The 14,637-nt window shown below is 39.6% G+C and overlaps 1 protein-coding gene across 1 annotated transcript in view; it reads right to left on the bottom strand.

The window, feature by feature from the left end:
• The window catches only part of ARPP21 (cAMP regulated phosphoprotein 21), a 257,279-nt gene extending 243,822 nt beyond the window's left edge, over window positions 1-13,457 (bottom strand). The window contains exon 1 of the mRNA XM_042472521.1: window positions 13,349-13,457. The gene's annotated coding sequence lies outside the window, so the exon portion shown is untranslated. The remainder of the gene's footprint in view (window positions 1-13,348) is intronic.
• Between the last annotated feature and the right edge of the window lie 1,180 nt (window positions 13,458-14,637).

Here is a 14,637-nt window from a genome sequence, read left to right as displayed (position 1 = left end):
TGCAATTTACACCATACCACAACTTATTTCATCTAATTTTGATCTCATCGTATCAAGGTTTGGCCTGGTATCTACTTTGGATGGGGGACCACCACAGAATATCAGCAATCTTCAAGATAGAGTTTGGAAAGAATTGTGTCAGAAACCCTTGAGAGCCAATGTCAGTCGGAGTGGCCACTACTGGGTGAAGAAACAATGTTCTGATCTAGTATTAGGTCCCTGTATTCCAAATCAAGGGAAGAGAGCATAAAACCACAGCAGGGGGAAATGGTTTAAAAGAACTGAGAGAATGCAGTACAAAAATCTCCACGCCATGCGAAAAGCATAAAAACAGTTAACATTTGTCAGAGAGCACTCTAAAATCAGGTTACTGATGGTAGAAAGGTCCTATAAACAGACATTCACATTCAGAAGGTAGTGGCACCTGCAAGAAGGCCTCCAAAAATTACCCCATGATGGTACCAGATTCAATGGGTGGAGGAAGTGGCCTTTTGTTTCTTATTCAGTGAGCACTACCATTCCTTTCCCAATTTCATGCTGTCCAGATGTGTTGGATTACAAATTCTAAAAGCCCAGCCAGCTCAAATTTTGACAGTGTTGGCTGGGGTGATGTGGAATGTGGTCCAACATATCTGAAAGGCATGAAGCTAGATGTGGCAGAATGCCTTAACTGATGCAGAGCCAGATGTGTTTATATATGATGAATGAGCTTTGTGTAGAGAATGTGAGAAGTAGCAACCTTAGTACACCTATACTCAGTAGCTGGTAGTGTACACCTTGAGTTGAAGAACAATATCTATGTAATTTGCTGTCTGTTGATCTTAGCCATGCCCTTTCTGTTCCTGCATCACCTAGTATACCCTTAGTAATTTGTTCATTCTCGATTTTGTAATCTGCAAATCTCTCTTTTCTCCTCCTCTCACATTCCTTAACAAAACAAGAACTGGAACATTCATTCACGACTTCTACATTCCCTGTTCATGACACATTTGTGTCGTTCTTGTTTCCCAAGAGGGAAAGAAAGAATTGGATTCTGAAAGAAAACATGGTTTTAGAATGCTAAGTTCTAGACTCTCATTTATTTTTCTTTGTTAAAATTAGGTGTTTTTTAATATGAACAAACTAATTTACAAAATAATATACATTCAGAAAATTAAAAAAAATTACAGAAGAAGAAAAAGAAAGAAAATAAAAATCAAAGGACATGCCATTACATTCTTCTTTGCCCCAGTTTTCCATTTTTCTAAAGAATTTTTAATACATTTTCAAATGTTGGTATTCAACTTAGCCTTCCAATACCTCTGTCTTGTGTAACAATGGTGCCTTTTGGGATACATAAGGATCTACACTTGTAGAGTAAGTTAAATGAGTAGCTAAAATGCACTACAGCTTTTTCAGCTACAAATGTTTGTTTCTCCAAGAATTCTAACATTCCTTATGGATGAGTTGAATGATGTTGTAGAAAGCTCACAGTGTAGGCATGAATAACTTAAATGATCAACAAAGCAATGAACAAAATGTGGCCATGAAAGTCCCCGTCAGTTGTGTTGCATTGTAAGATGCTTTTTTGAACTGGAGAATAAAAACAGAAAAACAAAGACCTTCTAAAGAAATATAAAGTACAAAGGGAGTCTGCTGACCAGAAAAGAAGGAAAGGGTTCTGTTCTTTATTTGGATATTACTGTCCCTTACATTTTGGGTTGCCAGGTTAGGATTGCCTGAGACCCTGAGGCTTCCAGGCCTAAACCTGAGATCTTGGGATGGCCCCTGGTGATATCAATCAATATCATGTATTAACTACCAACTACAATTGCTCATAGCTTGTCATTCTCTCTCACACAGAGAGAGAGACCATATTTTTCTATTTGAAATTAAAACAGAAGTTTCAGATAAAAGGGTTGTTCTCCGATCAAGTGGAAAAGAACGGATTATTCCTTCACAATTACTTGGGGAGATGAGATAAAGGACTTTTAAATTCAGCTGATTTGCTTCTCCCACCAATGGCACTACATTTCTGTGCTGATGGGATTGTATGCTTCTGTAAAGCAAAACGCTATGCTGATCACAGCAGTGCCTCTGGTAAGGCCTCCCATGTTAGACAGGGTTTTACTGAAGAACACCTACTAGGCAGCAGCAGCAGTGGAGGTGGTGTGACACTGGTGGAGGATCTCTCAGAAACAATGGCAGTGGCACCATAGAAAACACTTGGTAGTACTGCACAGAAGGAGGCGCTGTAAAGCCCTTTTGAATATCTTTTGCCACTCAAACCCTAGATGAGACAATCCAAAATGAAACAAGACATAGTGCCAGGAGATGACACCTCCAGGCCAGACGTCATTCTACAACCTATTGGACTATTGAGAAGTATTATACAGCTGGACTCAAACCAAAAGGTTGGTCAGCTGCTGATGTGCTCAAAAGTCTGAAAATCTGAAGCTACACAATACATATTGTAAGAACATGGAATCTGAGAAGCATGTATCTGGGAAAGCTACACATAGTAAAATAAGAAATAAACATATAAACAATGCAGTGTTTGGAGTGAGCAAGCTAAAGTGGACAGGAATGGGTATACTGAGTCAGATAAACAGTTCTACTCAGGAAATGCAAATTTAAGAAGAAATGGGGTGGCATTAAAAATGAGATGTGGAAAAATCAATAAAAGGATATAATGCAAAGTCTGACTGAATAATATCAATAAGTCTTCAGGGAAAACCCATCAATATAATCACAATCCAAGTTTATGCCCCAACTGCAGAGGCAGAACACAAACTGAATGTTTCTATGTTGAAGTCCAGGAGGAAACTGATCACATACCAAAACAGGACTTCTTGTTAATCATAGGTGATTAGATTGCAAAAGTAAGAAACAGAACAGAATCAAAGATCAAAAGAAAATTTCAAGAAATGATGCAGGATAACAACTGATTGAATTTTGAAAGACCAACTTTCCCCCCATCACAAACACATTCTTCAAACAACCCAAGAGGGGACTGTATACATGGACATTATGTGATGGCCAATATAAACATCAAATAGACTACATAATTGGAGGCAGAAGGTGAAGAAGCACCAATGTAGCTGCAAAAACATGACCAGCAGCAGACCATAAAGTCTAATTTTAAAAAATGAGAGTAAAGCTAAAGAACATTCAGCCAATCATCATGGCAAATTACAACCTGAAAAATATCCATGTAAAATTTCAAGATAGCATTAACAAAAAAAGGGGGAAAAAAAGATTTACTATATTAAACCTAATTGACCAGGGGAAAGAAAAACTCTGGACTAAAGCCAGGGATATTGTCAGGGAAGAATGCAAAATAGAAAGTGAAGTCTCAATGAATGACAGATGAAACTCTTGAAGCAGTGAAGGATAGACAAGAAACAAAAGTAAAAGAGAACAGAAACAGAGTTAGAACCTTGGTTTCAACTGTTCAGCAACTTGCAACTTGTGCACAGGTGACAACAACAGACCTCTTTTACAAGATTTGAGAAATCAAAGAGAAATTTAAACCAAGAGTGGGGATACTGTAGAACTAGCATTACACGATGGAGAAATCAAAAGATAATGGAAACAATACACTGAAAAACTATGCAAAAGAGATGATAGGATGACAGATTCATTCAAGGAAGAACCATTTGAAGTTGATCCTACAATTTTAGAAAGAGAAGTAGAAGCTGTACTCAGAGCACTTGAAAGAAATAAATCACAGGAACAGATGGCATACTGGTAGAGGTGCTTTAAACTAAAGAAACAGAATCGACTCTAGTTCTAACAAGAGGGGAGGGAAACACTGGATAAACTGTGCTACTAGTTATAAAGAATGTACCGAAGACATATCATTACTTGCAAAATATAGATATCTGTAAGGTAAATATTGATTTCAACAGTGGTATACAAATCTTGAAACACATTCAACATGAAGCCAGCTGTAGGAAATAACTCTTCTGAATCTTTTTAAATATAAATAATAGTCCCAACAATAGGAGTAGAGTATCCAAAGTGTTAGCAGTAGCAATATTCTGCTGTTTCACAAAAAATGTCCAATCCCAAACATGAAAGGAATTATTTGTAGTACTTGTTGACCAGGTAGCATGAAGATAAACAGTATATTTTTCAATAGTAGCAAAGTCTTTGATAACTACCTCCAGAGTAATGTGTGGCCGTTTCGACTCACAGAAGTCTTCATCAGCATTACAACACCATTCTGCCGGACTAGTGTCTCAATCTGTAATTCCAAGTTTCTAAACCATAGTTCAGCTTGATTTAACAATTGCAAAGTTCCTGGTGATGCTCTCATGCATTTGCAAAGGGGAACAAAACGGGGTCACAAGACATTTAGAAAACAGAGCAGGAACCAAAACAAAAGGAAGCAGATGTACAGACTTTCCCTATGAGAATAATTGATTTCTGTCTTGGAATCTGGGGGATTTCTTGGGATGAATGTTGGGATGTTTTAAGGACAAGCTTCCTGATACCTGTGAAGGGCTGTTTTGCCCTTCACAATAGAAGATGGCAGCCTCATGATGCAGACTCCCTGCAGTGTTAATCAGCAGTTGCACTACCAAAGGATTTAGCAATAATATTTTCCTTCTTTGCTTATCACCAAATTAAAATTACTTTGGCCACCTAATGTGTTTACAAAACTTGGGGGGTGGAGAGAATACTGCTTAGAAATGCAATTGCTTTTTTCTCATGAAAGGCTGCTGAATAATTACAAGTTAAATACCCAGGACGTTTTGAAAAGATGATGGCAGGGCAAGTTATGGGTGTAATGTACTATATAATGCAACAAATTATATGACTAAAAGATCAATTTCCTCTGAAACTGTAAGCATAAATACACATTATGAAAACACACAGGAGTGACTCTAGATCAAATAAGAGAGCTGTTAAGAGTTTGCGACTTAAACTTTCTTTAGATACACCCTTTGGCATTGGACTTAAATAAACAATTCTTGAGACACTGAAGAGCCTAGGAACAGGAAAATTTGGGTCATTAGAAATTTCACACTATACAAAAATTAATCAACTTCACAATTTTCTTCTCTGTATTAGCTTGTACTCTTTGTATAGCCACTTACGGCTAGAACAAAAGCACCTAAAATATAAATCTTTCAGGTTTTCTCCCCTTCTCCCACCGTTATCATTTGAAAAATTTTGTGGGGCTCGGGTTTTTAACTGTAAAAAAATTAGATGGTTTTGTTTGTGAGCTGCCTTTCTCCCATTCTGGGAGAAAGGTTGCATAGAAATGGAATCAAATAAATAAATAAACTAACTGTTTTTCTACAGATCAGGACACATACAATCATATTTTAATAACTTTTTTTCAGCACATGCATCATTGTTAAAATTAGTGTGTGTCATATGAAAATAATATATTCTATGCCAGGTCAACAAGAAGGACCTCTACCTCTGATGATGTTTAGGTGGAAATTATTACACAATGCCAGCACTGTATTATGAAAATCATACATCCTAAAATAGGGCTTTTGTAACCTATTTGATAATCTGGCCCTGGTCTCTGTCATCAGAAAAATATTTGTGTGCAGGGCCAAGTTCCCATAGTTGGTAGATCTCCAAATGAAGCTTGCTGGTCCATGAACCAGTTTTCCAGAACCAGAATTATCTACAGAACTGTAGGTGCCAATTGTGCCCATAATCGGTAGGCTCCAAATGAAGCTTGTTGGGAACCAATGCCCTGTGTGTATGCATGCATTAGTTGATTTTTTTTGGTTTATATCCCCTTGAACATTTCATTAACATTCAACCAGAGTCTAGGAAAGTTACACTTTTGGCCTACATATCCCTTGACCCCCCTCCCCAGACCCGCTGTCTGAGGGTTATAGCAGTTGTCTAAATAGTAACTTTCCCAAGCTTTGCTTGAAAGTCATGAAACCCCCAGCTGAAGCTCTGAACAGACGTTCCTGGCACACAGGGGGCTGTCCAGTTCTTCTACAGTGTTTCTTTAGGTATGTCCCTTGAGGAGTGCTGGAAGAATTAAGCCTCCAGTCTGGAAGGCTACTTTTAGGGAAACAGCTGATAGATTGCATAACAGCTGTCAGTAAACTGAGAAAGTCTTTGCACTGTCCAAAAATGGGGAGAGGGAACACAACTTCCCTTGAAGGAATTCTAAGCCTAGGTACAAATGGTAGGCTAGCAACAGCAGGGGTATAGCTGTGGGGGAGGAGAGGGGCAAAAGAGCAACATGTAAGAGCATTTTGAAATACAGTTTAGGCATCCAAAGAAAAGAGGTGGGCAAAATTATCAAGGGAATGTGAATACAGCAAATATGAGTTCTAGGTGTGAACAAAGTGTGAACAATTTTTGATTTCACATTCTCTGCCATGCTAGCCATTTGGCGACTGCAACATAATTTCATGAGAAGGAAGCAGAATTCTTACTGGTGGACTTTACCCATATGCCCCCTTTACCTACAACCCTGCCACCAGCTGAATGAGATACGGTCAACAAGCTGGCCCAAACCTAGAACCCCTATATTTCTTGTAGACTGCAGTTTGCTAGATCTGTTCAGCACTGGTTGTAACATCACTGGGCTTCTGAGAGGGCTTGGTTTTGGTGCATTAAGAGTATGGTCACATGGGATTACAGAGGTGGGACCCTGAACTCACTGGAACAATGCCACATATTTTGTGATGTATATAATCCAATTCTGGATAATATCACTGCAGGGTTATAAAAGCTAAATTTAGGGTAGTGATATGTAGAAGAAGGAGATGGCCCAACAAATCGGACAATTTTTACCATATGAGTTTGCTACTTAGTGGAATGGCCTGTTTTGGGCAGCATCATGGTGGGATAGAACAGATGAAGACAGGGACTGGTATCTAAATAATGCAATTAAGCTTTCTTCTTCTTCCAAGAATGGAAGTTTGGAAAGTCGTGAGTCATGTTTAAAGGTAGAGCTTTTCCCATTGCTAGTCATATTGTTATTTTTATATCTTGACTGATCAGACTTCGAGCCATTTATCTTCCAATTCTCTCTAGAGGGTGGGTTTAGTATGGCATCTGGGAATTTTAATAGTGGTTGCGGGGGAGCTGTGTTAATGAGGAATCTTGAGAGATAAATTCCATTAGCTGTGAAGTAGGGTTACAAATTGACACATGTTAGAGTTTTTATGATTGTATAAGTGGTCATTATTGTATTGTATTGTATTTTATCGCTGTGCTGGCTGTGTGCCGTAATAATAAATGAATGAATAATGCAATAAGAAATTTAAAAGTGTTGATCCTTGGAGAAGAGAGCACAATTTGGACTCTACTTCAGCCAGCAAAGTGTCTTGATGAAACTTATTAATACTGCCACCAAGACAGCATTTTCATAAAATTCTACTTCTTCAATATGCACAACCAAATGGAGGCATCACTATGGGCCTAAATGTCCACAAGTAATTTGTATGTAATTGTAGAATGATATTCACCAGGGAGTAGAGGATAGAATTACTGTATAACTCTGTATATACTGATGGGGTTTGAACTGGCTGTGACTAACCAGAAAGGATGGAGATCTCAGGGTTGTGATGGATAGCTCAATGAAAATGTCAACTTGGTGTGTGGTGACAATGAAAAAGGCAAAGCAAATGTTGAGAATTATTAGGAAATGGATTGAAAATAAAACTGGCAGTATTTTTAGTGCTATTGCTGTCATGCTATTGCTTTTATGCTGGTCTGTTGGTTTATATATGGGTGTGTTTAATTTAGTTATGTTCAATTTGATTTACCAGAGTATATTGCATCTTGTTATTATGGGGGTTAGATCCCTTATACATGGTTTTTAAGGTGGAACGGCAGGATGTGAATGTTTCAGCTGGGTAAATTATGGCTTTCTGGTGTTGCTGTTGTACCAGGATTACAGCTTCCTCTGTCACACTATTAGCCAGTGCACAATGTTTGCAAGCTTTGGTGCTTTCTGCACCGGCATTTGGGACGTCCGGAGGACATCCCATTTTAAAAAAGGGGCGTCTCTTTTAGACGCCCCTGGGCCTAGTACGGACTCCGTCCGTACAAGATGGCGCCGGCCCTTCTACATGGCTGGCGCCATCTTTGCGTATCGGACGCTGAGCGTCCGTACGCGTCGCATCCCTTGTGACGTAGCGAGTGCGCCCCTGGCGCCTCGCTACGTCGCAAATGCGACGGAAAAAGAAGCTCCATTTTGGAGCTTCTTTTTCAGTCCGCAGGGGAGCCGCGCCGTGTGGAGGCTCCGGCTCCCCCACGGACTAGCCGGCGGAGGCGTCAGACCGCCGCAAAGCGGCGGTCTGTACCCCGCCTTTAGTTCAGGTGGCAAACTCAATGTATGGTTAATATATCACGCATCTTTACATGTTAGTCACATCAAAAGATTCCAAATGATTAAAAGGATCAAATGCTCCTGGCTCCAAACTCTTTGTAACATGGCTTCTTTTCCTCAACATGCTTGCGTATAGACATCTACAAGGAGAAATCTGCAGCTGTATTTAAGATACATGTATAGACTCTGACTATCTAGATCTCAGTGCAGAGGTATGAAAATCTTTCAGTCTTCATTGCATTACTTTAAATTGACCCCATAATATTTCCCACTTTCCCCCCCGTTGGATGGTACCTTAAGCATGCTTACCTTTTTCTATGAAAGGGTTCATACATAATGTCTGAATTCAGTTCAAGGGCACAAAAGAGGATTTGTGTGTGTTGTACCATAGTTATCTAGATACACATATTTGGTTACTGTAGTTCAAGCAGTCCTCTTTCTATAGTGCATTCAGTTGTACATTCAACACAGTGATTATGTACTGCAATCAAGATGTACTCTACATGTAAAGATTCATGCTATAAAGCCCTGATGTAATCTTGGGCACTGTGCTGGTTATGACGGTATTTGAAAACTCTATTTTCTTATATGAGCCTGATAGAGTTTTAATATCTTTGGAAGAGGGATTTCTTTCAGTTCCAAGCCATCAAATGTTGTCCAGGTAACAGTTGGCCACTTTTGGTTGACTGAAGCAGATGTCTCCCAGAGAACCTGAGTGTACAGGGTAGATTATATGAGAGAAGTTGATACTACAGGTAACCCTGGCCCAAACCATGTAGGGCTTTAAAAGTAATGACCGACACTTTGTACTTTTCCCAGAAACTAACTGGCAGTCAATGGAGTGATTTTAATATTTCTGTCATATGGTCACTCCTAGATGTACCAGTAACTAATCTGGCTACCATGTTTTGAATTAATTGGTTTCCAAACTTTGTACATATATAGCCCAACGTACAGTGCATTGCAAAAGTCTAGACTTGAAGTTTTCAGTGCATGCACTACTTCTCTTTAGGCCCTCCAATTCTAGGAAGGGGCACAGCTGGGAAAACAGCAGAAGCTGATCATAAGCACCCCTGACTGTTCCATCTATCCGTGATTTCATATCTATCCGTGATTTCAAACAGATTTTAAAGAAGTGTGTAACCCCATCCAGGACTGGTCAACATACCTCCAAACCAGGACCCTTGAAACTGTGACAATAGCCTTGTCAGATCTTAATGTATAATTACAGCGCTATAGAAATAAAGTTTAATAATAATAATAATAATAATAATAATAATAATAATTCAGTCTATTGACTAGGGCTTCAACAGTGTCAGTCATAAAACCCTCTAAGGCTTTCTGGAATCCCAAAAGATACATTAGCCTTGAAGGGTGGACCATCTTAATTGGCACACCACCTCTAGCTGTGATATTAACTCTTGACCAGAAAATGATCTAGTCATGGCAACTCACTGAGTTATCTTTGTTACCTTGAAAGAAGTAAGCAGTGTTTCAGTGCAAATCATTTTGACAATGCCACGGATGACATCTAATTGTTACTCCAACTAGAGTAAACCATTGAAGCAATACAACCCATAAAAGAGGTGACTTATCAAGTTCTTATTGAAGAAATTGATTTATATTAATTAGGTCAAACAAGTCAATTTAGGTCCATAATAAGGAAGACTGAAACAGAACGACTCAAGATCAAACATCCAATCTGTCAACCCTACATCCAAGTACTAACCAGGACTGACTCTGCTTAGCATCCAAGTTCAGATGGGATCTGGTACCTTTAAGTTATTTAGGCCCCAGACTGTTACATTAAGTTAACCTAATTTCGAAAGGGATGCGTGGGTGAGTGCATGGCACCCTGTAATCCTAGGAACAGTCTGCCAGATCAGATGACTCAGCTGCCACAGCTAGACCTGGAATCTGACCCACTGTAAAGCTTAATTTAATCTGAAGTTCAAATTTAGAGTTTAGCTAAAGTCTCAAATGAAAACAGACTATCTACCATTTGTTTGAAAACTTAGCTGTCCTAAGAACTTCTAAAGTTTTTAAATCACACATGTTGCCTGGAGAATGATAGAAGACAAGTCTTAAGAGGTATCCATTCTACTTCTATATTTAGTTTTACAGTAGAATTTGGGATGAAGGATTCAGTCACTGATGCACTTTTCCTTGAATTCTTATGGCCCACTGAATGCATGTTTAACTCAGAGTGAACATAAATAGGATTGTGCTGCAAGTTAACAACCTGTACATCTAATTAGGTCTTTCAAATCTCTTCTAGACATTTATGTCCCATTTGTGGTCCCCTTGCTACTTGGAGCAAAGACGTTAACCGCTTTCCACATGTTCCTCTTGATCTTTTCTGGCCCTCCTGATTTTATGTTCAGCAGCTTTTTTAATCCAACTATGTTATTCAAATACTTTCATTATGTATGAGAGTAAGCGTGGTGTACTTACATAGATAATGATTTCCTCTAGGAATGCTGTCCTCAAGGAGCATTGTCTGAAAAGTCCATACTATTTTTTGTTAGATACCTAAGCCAAAACCTTTTTGTTCTTCGAGCCTTTAAATTTGCTGACTCATTTCATATGGTAATAAAATAATTTATTATTATTCTGTATTTGAATCTAAACTGCCCTGGATGAAGGGCACTAATTTTCAAGAGAGTATCCAGGATTAGATTCATATTCTACTCAGCAAAGCAGATCTTTTGAATTTGATGAGACTTTGCATGATGAACTTTCCCAATTTGCAAAGCTGGGAAGTCACCTGCTTTGAAAAGAAGCTGGCTGAGCTCACATTCTAGCTAGAAGTTATCCGGGAGGCATCCGCCCAGTGCCGCCGACGGCAAAAACACGTGCGATAATATCTAGATGTAGCCCGAATTAGAATTTTATTCGGTAAATCGCCTTTTTAAGCTCTATGATGAAGTCTTTAGTTATGACAAAAGAGGGCTCAGTCAGTCTATATCTGGTTCCTGTCTGCTTCACATGCATAAAACAGTAAATCTGTTCCATTCTCTTTCCTTTACATAGCAGAGGTGCTTCTTTTGATAAGCCGTGCTGGTTGGGAGATTCAGGAAGCTGTAGTTCAAAAAAGTAACATTTCAAAGCACCACTTTGCTCTTGTAACCACTTCACATAAGGATGCAGATCATTGCTTGGTCACTGCCAATTTGCACTGCATGGTTGGAGGAGGCAGTACTGACGAACTCAGCAATAGAACTTCCATCTCATTAACTCCAACAATGCCACTTTTCAATGGAAGCAGTAATCAAGGCCCTAAATCCCAAAGCCCTTCCCCCACTCTCCTTGGTTCAAAACATTTTAGAAAATAAAGCATGGAGGGCTTTCTTTCAAAGAGAGTACAATGAGATATAGGGTACATCTACACTGTAGAAATAATGCAGTTTGACACCACTGTAACTGCCGTGGTTCCGTTCTATAGTATCCTGGTATCTGTAGTTTTGTGAGGCAAATGCCCTCTTTGGCATAAAAGGATAAAGACCTTGTAAAACCTCAAGTCCCAGGATTCAACTGAATAGAGGTACAGCATGTAAAGTGGTGCCAAACTGCATTATTTCTACAAGGTAGACGCACCCCTATAGACTTTTCGTTGATTTAGAATGGGGCCAACTTTAAATCAGATTCACTTTATAGTTCTTCCAGGTGTTACAGTTTATCAGTTTTTAAAGATCCCACTCCAACCAGCTGTCTGCTCATCACTAACAGAGGCCATTCACAGTTTCAGCCAACTATCATAACAGGTTGCATAACCGAGTGATGAGAGATCACATGATAGACATTTATATATGAAGCAGGAAGCAGCCCTGACCAATACCACATTTAATAACTGGATCCACTGAGCAGGGACAATGCTCCAGCAAAAGGAATCTCAAAATTTTCTAGATAAGAAAGTATGACGCAACTCACACATGAAGGCTACCTATCTAAACAACACCAACAGGAAATGGAAAGTACATGGCACCTTGTGATGCGACTCTCATTGATTATTACCTTAATGAAATGGCCACCACCGCAGATGAATTGATCCATCACTTTCAGATTTGTTTAATCTACAATTATTTCCATTATTTTAAAATATTGAATTGAATGAAAGTCTCATTTGTTTTTATATCTTGTATCTGACTACCATGCTGTTGTGGATGAGGAGCCTTATTTGGGGGGGGGGGGGGGGGAGAAGAGGTGGCAAACTTAATATCACTCAATTCCCTGAAAAAAATACCCAGGGATTCAAACCAGATGCCGTGCCCACTACCTGGATTGGCCAGTTTGCCTATACAACTTTCTTTCAAATTCATTGTCTTAGAATTCAAAGATATAACTGTTTTAGTCTAGATTGCTACGCAAAGACATTTTGTAACACCATTGAGACTAACTGAGAGAAGGAAAGAAACTGGTAGCATAAGCTGTTGTAGACTTATGTCTAATTCTTCAGGTTCACTTTTAAAGTATGTCCTTTCTGGCCTGTTTATGAGACCATTTGGATAAATTCTTTTTTAAAAAATAAAATCCTCAGCCTTCTCTTCCTCCAACATTGTTTCTCCTTTTACAAACACAAGGTGCTTTGAAGAATATCATTCATACAAGGAAGAAGTTGAAAGGGATTGTGAGATTTCTAGCTAATTACTCCTGAAAAGATAGATGCTTTCAATCCAAAGAATAACAACTCATTTCCCCATGTTTCACTCAGTGGGTCTGATTTTTTTTTTAAACTGTATATTATGTCCTGTGACTATAAATGTGTGATCATCACACAATCATGACTGGGATAGAAAAAACTGCACTGTAAAACAAGACAGCTTCTTCCATGTACAACTATACCAGACAGCATTGCAGACATAATATGTGCAAAGACACTGAAAGTTTTCAAAGAATCAACTGAATTTGGTTTCCAACTAAATAACAATCCAAATTAAAGTACTGTAATTGGAATGGTAACACTGTTATTTCCTTTCTGGTTCCCCTTCCAGAAATTAGTATAACATCAGCCTCAGTTCTCCATTAATTCCATTTCCTTACCTTTTCACGAAGACCGCTTTAGGCCCCCCAGGATATGTTGCTTCCAAAGCTCTGAAAAAGTTCTTACTCCCTTTCTTCTGCTGACTCCTTTAATGAATGGTGTGTGTTCCTTCTGCTGTCGAGACAGAAATGCAAGGAGTGGGACACAACAGACAAATTGCAAAGACTCTGCTTTGCAGAATAGTGAAGGCTTGTGCCAAAGTAGAAATATTAGGCCGTAGAAATTCCAGACACTGTTGATCTAGCACCTGTTGTCAGTTGTAAACTTTTGACAATCAGCTGTTCAGCTAATATTAACCAATGAAATGTCCAGTTAAAAAAATCTGGGAAGTCAGTATCAAATAGCTCCACATAGCAAAGTAGATTCCATGCTTCTCTGAGTATTTTTTTTTTAAAAAAAGCTTCATCCATATTGTTCTGATCTATATGTAATTGCTGTATTGTTCTGCAATACAAATTATCCACATTAGTGGTGGCTGAACTCTGCTCAATGAATATGGTTCCCATTTACCTCAACTATGCCGCTAAATTTTATCCTTTCTTGTTATATGGACCAATTTTGTATCGGGGCTTCAGCGGCTACACCGGCAGCTGCTGAGGCCCCGATCCGCCGCTTTTCGGGCTGCGAGGAAGCAGCAAAACGCCGCTTCCCCGCGGCCAGAAAAGGGGTGTCCTTGGGGCTTCAAGCCCCAAGGACACCCCGCGGCGGCGGGGAGAAGAGAAAGGGGCCGCTTGGCCCCTTTCTCTTTTAGTCCGCTGGGCGCAGCCGTTTGAAGGCTGCGCCCAGCGGACTAAACCAGGAAGGAGCTCCGAAACGGAGCTCCTTCCTGCTCCGTGTTCAGGGAGCACTAAGTGCCCTGGCATGGAGGAAGGACGTCACATCCGCGCCGCCCCGTCTAGAGGCGGCACGGCCGTCACGTCCTCACGGTGGCGGCCATATGGAAGGGCCGCTGCCGTTTAGTGCATGATGAGCACGCACTAGAGTTAGGGCGGTGCAGAAGCACCGCCCTTTTGTAACCCTAGTGCGTGCTCGTCACGCACTAAACTGCCTGTGTGTAACCGGCCCAAGTTCCCACTGCTTTACTACATTTCCAACACAAACTTGTTTTATATATTTTTGCTATTTTGCTAGGTGTCAGATATCATCTGTGTTCCATTTTCCAGAAGTTTTCACAGAGATTTTGAGATTTTGTAAATTTCTGTTTTTTCTCTTGCCAATTTCCAATTGTCCAAATTCTATATTTTGACTGAAATTTGATGCCCATTTTATCATCATGTCAGTAACAGGT

This window comes from Sceloporus undulatus, chromosome 6, assembly GCF_019175285.1.
Source record: "Sceloporus undulatus isolate JIND9_A2432 ecotype Alabama chromosome 6, SceUnd_v1.1, whole genome shotgun sequence".
Classification (NCBI taxonomy): Eukaryota; Metazoa; Chordata; class Lepidosauria; order Squamata; family Phrynosomatidae; genus Sceloporus; species Sceloporus undulatus.
The sequence above is the reverse complement of the archived record's forward strand: the minus strand, read 5'-3'. Positions and strand labels throughout refer to the sequence as shown.